The sequence below is a fragment of the Ammospiza nelsoni genome, chromosome 9 (assembly GCF_027579445.1).
Source record: "Ammospiza nelsoni isolate bAmmNel1 chromosome 9, bAmmNel1.pri, whole genome shotgun sequence".
Taxonomy (NCBI): Eukaryota; Metazoa; Chordata; class Aves; order Passeriformes; family Passerellidae; genus Ammospiza; species Ammospiza nelsoni.
In genome coordinates this window covers 27055730-27063559 of record NC_080641.1, presented here as the reverse complement: position 1 = coordinate 27063559, position 7830 = coordinate 27055730, and the positions used below count along the sequence as shown (strand labels likewise).

General features: G+C 44.6%; 1 protein-coding gene across 3 annotated transcripts in view; it reads left to right on the top strand.

The window, feature by feature from the left end:
• Positions 1 to 1376: 1376 nt before the first annotated feature.
• The window catches only part of TESK2 (testis associated actin remodelling kinase 2), a 76143-nt gene continuing 69689 nt past the window's right edge, over positions 1377 to 7830 (top strand). Inside the window, exon 1 of one of the 3 annotated variants that reach the window (XM_059478012.1) lies at positions 1377 to 1582. The gene's annotated coding sequence lies outside the window, so the exon portion shown is untranslated. Of the gene's footprint in view, positions 1583 to 1624; positions 1696 to 1768; positions 1875 to 7830 lie in introns of those variants that run through there. The other 2 variants (XM_059478013.1, XM_059478011.1) reach the window with 2 other exon arrangements.

Genomic DNA, 7830 nt, shown 5'->3' with positions numbered 1-7830 from the left:
AGACTAAATTTAATCAAGCCATTGCAGAATAGAGATATTTTAATCCAGCTGTAATGAAAAGTCTCTGTTCAGTATTTAGAGCTGGGGCTAATGTGTCCAACGTCAAACTCCCTCAAGCACATTTTCAATCATGCTGAAAAGACTAGGTGTAAAATTAATTATGAACAATAATGAGAAAACTTATTACTAATATGGTACAGCAAAGCTGAGTGACACATTCTTGCCCAAGACTCTTTTTAGTCACAAGTCCTCTGGTTTTTAACACTTTGAGCTTTGGTTATTCTATCCATAACTGTATAGTAAATGAACTTTGTTTGTTGAAGAGTTTCAGTAAAAATAGCTCAGCCTCTGCCAAAGATGAGGTCAGGGAAAAAGTCAGCCTCTCGCCAATGTAAACCAAAACCAAATCCCCCTCACAAATGTTTAATGAGATGTTTTAGTCCTGCCGTGCTTTGGAATGGATACTTGGAATCCGGCAGTCCATCACAGCAGGAAGAAAGGTGTCTTTTTCCATACCTGTTACAGGCTGCCTACATGTGGATAAGTGCTAATTTGAAAAATATTAGTTTATATGTGAAAAATCCCAGGTTTATTTCATCCTGGCAATCGAACCCCCAGAATATGTGAGCTGGATTAGGCATGTTCCAGGCGGGGACAGGGGGGACAGAGCCGTGTGACCGACAGCAGGAGCAGGGGCAGGCAGACGGGAAAAACCGGAGGAGTAAAGGCTGAAGCTGCACATCCTGGAGAGAGGAGGAGACCGGAGCAAGGGATGGGGAAACCCAGCAGGGGACGCGCAGTAAGGGGCAATAACAGCAGGGCTGCGACCATGGAGCCCAGCCGAGGCCACCGCGGGCCGCCTGCGAGGGGCTCAAGGAGGGGATGGGACCGCGACCGGGGACCAGGACCGGGACCAGGACCAGGACCGGGACCAGGACCCGATTCGGGACACCCAAGCGCCCACCCCATTGACAGCTTCAGCCACCGTCGCTAAAAGCACACGGTGATTGGTTGTTGCACCCGCCCATCACTGCCCGCCCCGCTCTCCTACTGGCTGATTCTCTTATTTATAACCCGCCCTCAGGAGCTGACCAATGAGAGCGAGGCGCCCATAGCAACGCCCCCTCTTCTTCCTGCCGCTGTCTCCCGCGCGTCTCTCGGGAGTTGTTGTCCCTCCTGTGATTGGTCAGATAGCGTGTCGTTCAAGCGCCTGCGACCAATTGGAAAGGGGCATTCACGCAGACTACCTGCGAATCCCTCCGCCCGGTTTCCTTTTCCCATTGGTCGACAGGCACTGTCCGTCACTCTTCGCTTGGCGCCGATTGGCTGCTGGGGAGGGGCGGCTCCCGGCCGGTTCCCGCCCCGGCGCTGTGGGCGGTGGCGCTCGCGAGGAGGAGGAGGAGGAGGCGGAGCCGGCGGTCGCGGCCCCGGGTCCCGCAGCCGGGCTCCCGCCTCACATGGGGCCCCCGCGCCGGCCGCAGCGGCGGGGCGGACCCGCGCCGGGGTGCTGAGGGGCCGCGGCTGCGGGATGCGGCCATGAAAGCCCGCGCCGCCCGCGGGCCCTGCAGGCGCCGCCGCTCAGGTAACGGCCGGCGCGGGGGCGGCGCGGGGCAGGTCCGGGCGGGTCGGCGGCGGGGAGCGGGGCCGCTCCCGGGAAGGGGCTCCCTGCCGGCACGGGGCTCTCGCCGCCCTGAGGTGAGCGGGGCGTGCCGGGGAGCAGGTGCGCGGAGCAGGTGAGGGGCGGCGGGAAAGGCGCGCTCTGCTCCGGGGCCAAGGGTCTGGCGGCGCCCGGCGCGGATCTTTGCCCGGCCGGGATCGCCTTGGAAATGTTCGCTCTGCCAAGGGGTGCGAGGGCTTGCCTCGGCTTTTACTGTGTAAGTGCAGCCCTGTAAGAATACGTGAATCACGCGTTAATGACAGGCTCGAGTGTGCGGGTGTATGTTCGAATAGGTTTGCTTTATGGCCTTCAGGTGAGACGTGCTATATACATGTAGGTGGTCACTCTTAATTTTGTATTCCTTGGAGGATCTGGAGGGTTTGTGCTTCAAGTACGGGGGACTTTCCACTTGTGTGTTCCTGTAAGTGGTGCTGTAACAGTTGAAAGCTACAATTTCAAGAGTAATGAATTGAATTGGGAAGAATACTGAGTTGAATTTTATTGAAATGTTTCTGTTTGTCCCTCTAAAAAAAGCAACAGCTAACATTTAGGTTAGTTTATGAGAAGCCTTTGTGCTTAGATTTTTTTTTTTGTCGTTGTTGTTTTATTTTTTTACTAGAGATCAGAGTTCTACCATATTTTATTGTCTGCAAAATCAACAGACTATAGTTCCATGGGCTTAATTAGGCAGTGGAATTTGCAACCTAAGATAAGAATTTTTATGAGAAACTCTGACGTGCCCTGTGGACTAGTCATAAACCTTTCCATTTAGTCATCATCCTTGGAAATTATTGTTACATGCCAATAAAAATGTCATTTTCTGATTCTTGCAGTGTTCAACTGTAGACATGGCTGAGTAATTCCATTGTCCATTTTGGTTTGTGTGAAACTTTCCTGCAGAACGAGTAGTTTAAACTGAAGGCAAAGGTGTGTTCCCTATACCTGGTGGCAGGTGTGTGCTCTCCTGTGTTTTTTGCTTTGATTTGTTTTGTGGCTTTTTATTAGGATGAACAGCTGGCAGCTGGGACCAGGCACAAATTAGGGCTACAGAGCAAGCCTTGCTTCAGTTCTTCATATTTTTGTGACTGTGGAAGGACAGAGTTAGTTCACAAGAGCTGCTCTGGTAACACAGGCCTCCTGTAACTTAGTTATACTCTCTGATTCCAGATATTTGCTTTTGCCATTGTAATCCTTTATGCAAATGGTTTCATGGACTCATGAAAGAAATGCAAGGTTGAAGGAGGGGTCTGTTGCTTCTGTATCTGCTGCAGAAAAGAATGAAGCTTGTGGTTCACTTGCATCATAGGTTCCCTTTCTGTATTTTTCCTGTAGCAGACACCCATGCGTTTGCACAATGGCAGAGCTCTTTGCTGTGTCCTTGCAGTGTGGCATCTGCAAGCTGGCACAAAAATAAGAGCTCTGCTAGGCAAGATCAAAAAAAAGGTCAGTGTTCATAATTTTTCCTTAGAGCCCTTTTCTGCTTATTAGTTCCCTAACATATTCATTTGGAGCTGTGTGTTCTTCAGTAAGTCCATCTAATAATCAGCAACTGTATCACAGCGGCTCCATCTGTTGTCTGTTGCCAAGTCCTCTTTCTGACTTAGATTGTAAGCTTCTTTTCATATGATCCTGTCACTTTTTGTTAAGTTGAACACATTGCTGGTAGTGGCTAAACCACTTTCTGGTGTGATTGTGCTGTTGGTTGCACTGGAGAAATGGAGCAGCTTTTGCAGCCAGCAGTGGAGCTGGTTGAAATAACTTTGCTTTTGATGGCTGACCTGGTGCACTCCAGGTCCAGGGCTCTCATACTATGAGTTGTGTTTTCCATTGTACAGGAGCTTCACATTGGTTTGTAAATACCAGCAGACATCAGTGTCTGCAGTACCTTGAGAACAACGGGTTTGGGAAGCCCTGTTCTCACTTGAGAAAGTCATGAATTATTGAAGAGCAAGTTACTATTCCATTTGTGCAGTAAACAAAGTACTCGGTGTTTCACTGTAAGGTGCAGCCAGTAACACAGCCCTGTGCTTAGTGAGGGTAGCCTACAGAATGTGTTCAGTATTTGTGGAGATGATACTTTAAGCTGGAAAATACAAATATTGACTGCCTTGTGTGGGGTGCATAAATATCAGATTGTGTCCAAGAGATGTCAGTCAGGTATAGAATTCAGCCTGTTTACTTTGTCTTCATCCCTCTGTCAGACATTCGTGTTCTCTTCCCTTTGCTGTTCTGGATTGTCTCACTGGCTGCATTGAAGCAACAAAAGTTGTTTCCAGCCTCATGTGAAGCCCTCAGTGCTGGCAGAGCTGTCAGCCCTCACTGCAAACCCAGCAGAGAGGCTGGAGGGAAATTCCTAGATTGAGATGTTACAATGCCTGTTGGTATTAGAAGGCTTTGATTCCCTTTCTTTTTATTAAGAGCTCAGCAAATGTCAGCCTGCTGACACCTGGAAGGCATGAGCAGCTTCTCAGTGTCTCTGCTGGGCTCTGTTTTGTTAAGCAAACATAATGTATTAAAATGATCCATTTGAAGCAGCAGCTGTGTCTTGTACATGATCTACTTGAGTGCTGATTTAACTCCAGTGATGCTCTGTCCCCAGGCTGGAGCCTGTCTGCACTGTGTGCAGTGAAACCTGGGACTGAAACCAGGCTAGGGCAGGAATGGATTGTTGCAAGGTCCTTCATAGAGCTTCAGTTTTGTGTTGTAATTGGACCCTAGAAAATGCTGGTAATTACACTGTGGGCATAAGGATCAAGTAGTTTTCTGTTTGTTTGTGAGTTTTTAATATTCTCCCTCAGTTATATTTGCCTTCTAAATATGTGCTAGAAATTATGCCTATGCCTGCTGAAAATATTTTTAAACCTACAACCTTGGCCCTGAATCCTGAGCTCTGCTGTAATAGCTGGTCTCTCTTACTAGTTTCAAACTTGGCTAGAGTCACAAAATAAATGAACTGTTTGTTTCAGCTTAGCCTCTCATGGAGGTTTGTTTGCATTATAAAACCATGATGCAGTTCAGCAGACTTCCAGTTTCTGGAGTGGTGCAGCAGGGCTAATGCAGGTCTCTTCTGAGGAATGTCAGTTCTAGTTTGCAGGAAGCTCATGCTTTGACAGCACTGGCTAGAGCTGGGAATTATCCTGTGCAGGGGAGATGAAATGAAAGCAAAATGTCATGTAAGTGAAAATAGAAAGTATTGGGATTTTCATGTTCAAATGCACTGTTGTAACTAAGACTGTAAATTGAACCTAAAGACTTGTCCCATAAAGTATTCAAAAAGACTTCAGGTTCAGGATGAGCTGGGCCAAACATAACCCAAGCTCTGGTATTTGTAGCTACCTCATCTGTAAATATTTGGTATTGTCTTCCTCTCAAGGACAAGAGGCTAAGGTATGGACAAACCAAGGAGCTTCTCTCTGTTAGGAGAGCAGGTGACAGCAGCTGAGAGCAAAATTGTTGAGTGCCTGGTTCTCTTTACCTGTTCAGTTGAAATTCTTTGGTTTCATTTTTAAGCATTTTTCATTATTTTTATTTTTTTTTTTCCTCCAGGCTAAGGACCTCAGTCAATTCAGTCTTTGGAAAAGTTCATTCTTTACATTTCTTTGAAGCCCTTCTGAAATTTGCACAGTACTACAGTGAAGTCTTCTTCCCCCTTGAGTTGTTATTTTGTGGAGTGACTTGCCAGCATCATTCCTTTAATTCCTTTATGTTTTTGTAGTGCTGGCTGTTGAAGCTTCATCAGACTACAAGTTTAAATAGTTAACTCTTGGCAAATGACTTTTATCAAAGCTTTGGCATCTTGCTCTTCAGAAAAAACCTTTTCAAATTAATAACATGCTTCTGCCAGATTTATTGCTTTCCAGGCTGAGTGCCTAGCGACAGTCTCTGTGTCTAAAAATGGTTGTTGTTGTTATTAGGGCCATCTTTTAGGAAATTGTGAGTTTGACATTTGAGTGCAAATATGCACATATTTATAAAGATACTGGGGACAGAAAACCTCTTAGCAATGAGTTGAAATGTTTTTTGGAAGGATCTTGTTTTATACTCTGAGGTATAAAAGGGATGCTGCTGAAGTTGAGGAGCCTTACCCATTTTTATATCTGTGAAATATAAAATGTTAATTACTGGCTAATTATGCCACCTGTTAGTTTGACACGGATGTTTAGGGTGTAACTTGATGTGCTCTTGTGGGGTTTCCATCTTTAAATAATTGCAGGCTCTGGCGCTGGTTTTGAAAGATAAATCTCTAACCCAATTAATGCTGATAATAGTTGTATTTATAGTAATTTCTATGATTAAACAATCAAGGCATTCATTCAGTGAAGAAACTTATTTTAATATAATATTAATATGGATTTTTTTTTCCTTCAAGGTGTGTTTTGGTAAGCAAAGAAATAAAAATTTAGTAGGGCATGAAATGTTCTGAAATTGTGCTTTTTAGAAATGTGAGAAATGGCTGAATAGGGCAGATATGCATTTTGAGAGGTGAATTTTAGAATTACTTTATTCTTGGCATTTTTCCTGAATAAGGGTGTCAGAAAAATTGTTCTGGAAGCTAAATATTTATTAGGAAATGTGTTTTCTAGTGTGTAGTGTCTTTTAACTGTCTGTTGAGCACATCTTAAGAGTTTTTAAGCTGAACTTTAATGTGAAAAAAACCACCCAACAACCTTTTAGTTGGTTACAGGATTTACAGGATAGTCTTGGATTCTGTTCAGTGCACTTTAATTAACCATATAAGGTAGTAAATTAAAGTACCTCAGACTGACTTGACAGTCAATTAAACCTTGGTTGATTTCATTGAGAATGTGATCATTAGTGTAATTGGCCAAAATGACAGGAGACCCACTTGGAATTGTGCCCGCTTGAAATTTTCCTCTAATTCTGTGTATGCAATCCTGGGCAAGATAATGGAGCTGTATCCTAATATTTTCCAAGGATTTTGTGTAGCTGTCTGGAAAGGTAAACTCTAGCAGGCAAAAATGAAGGAATGGGTTACTTGGGAATCCAGATGGCAAAACCTTTTGGGGCTTTCTTTTGTGTGAAGTACAGTGAATTGCTTCTCTCATTGTGGAATTTGTACAGAGTTTTGCAAAGTTCACCATGTGATTTCAATCAAAAGGATGTGTATATGTGTGAGGGAGATTTTTCTCCTTTGTTAAATAGATGTAGAAACTGTGTCGAGGCCATCTTTTGTTAATGGTATCTGGATACTTAAGAGATTTAGGCTCCTCTTGTTTAATACTCATCTAACTTGGTCTGTCTTCCTCTGGTTAAAACAGCAGCAGTCTTTCCTATTTTATTTTTTTCATCTTGCTTTGCCTGAGAGCTTCTAGTCTTTAGTTTGCTGGGTTGCAGTGTAGATGTGTTTTCTCACTGGATTTACCCTCAGGTTCTGCACTTTCTGTGGGGTGGTGATCCTGGGGTACCCTGTGGTACTGGCTTGTCAGGTTGTGCATTTCTGGGGGCAAATGCTTGCTTCCTTCCATGGAAAATGTCTGGTGCATGTGGGTGCTACTCTGATGGAAATAAGTACTAAAAAATTGTTCTTCCAATTACAGTAGGTTTTCTGGTCAGTCTTGAAAGATGGCATCTTCTGATCCAAAAAATTGTTATTAACATGGTTTTCTCTGTCTGTTCTCCTTCCATAGACAGTTCTTTCTTTATCTCCATGAAAAGTAACCAAAATATAGCTTGTCCTTTTCAGATCAAAAGGAGTTACTTAAGTGGGCCTTGGAAACTCCCAGGCATCTTGTCTGTAGCTGAGGAAATTCTCTGGACTATTTTTCTCAGGCTTTATCTTCCTGTGGTGCTTCTGTGCCTTTTCCAGACCCTCAAGGCTCCTGAGTCAAGAATATGAGATCACAAACTGGATCCTGACCTGCTGTGTGCCAGTTGGCCACTGGAATCTGAAAAGGGCACTAAGGTTAGGCAGGTGGGAGTCTGCATACAAAATTCTGTAGGGAAACCACGATGTGGGATTTGATAGAGATTAAATTTTCATATTCATGCCTTGGTGAGAGTCCCTTATACCCACTGACATCCATTTAGAGAGGTGTTAAGATGTTTGAAATAAACACCCTTCTTTTTTGGAGCGGACAACCCCAAATGAATTCCAGCCAGTCCAGCAGAGCTTATTTGTGACAGCAGGGGAGGGCTGTGTGTGTGCCTGATGT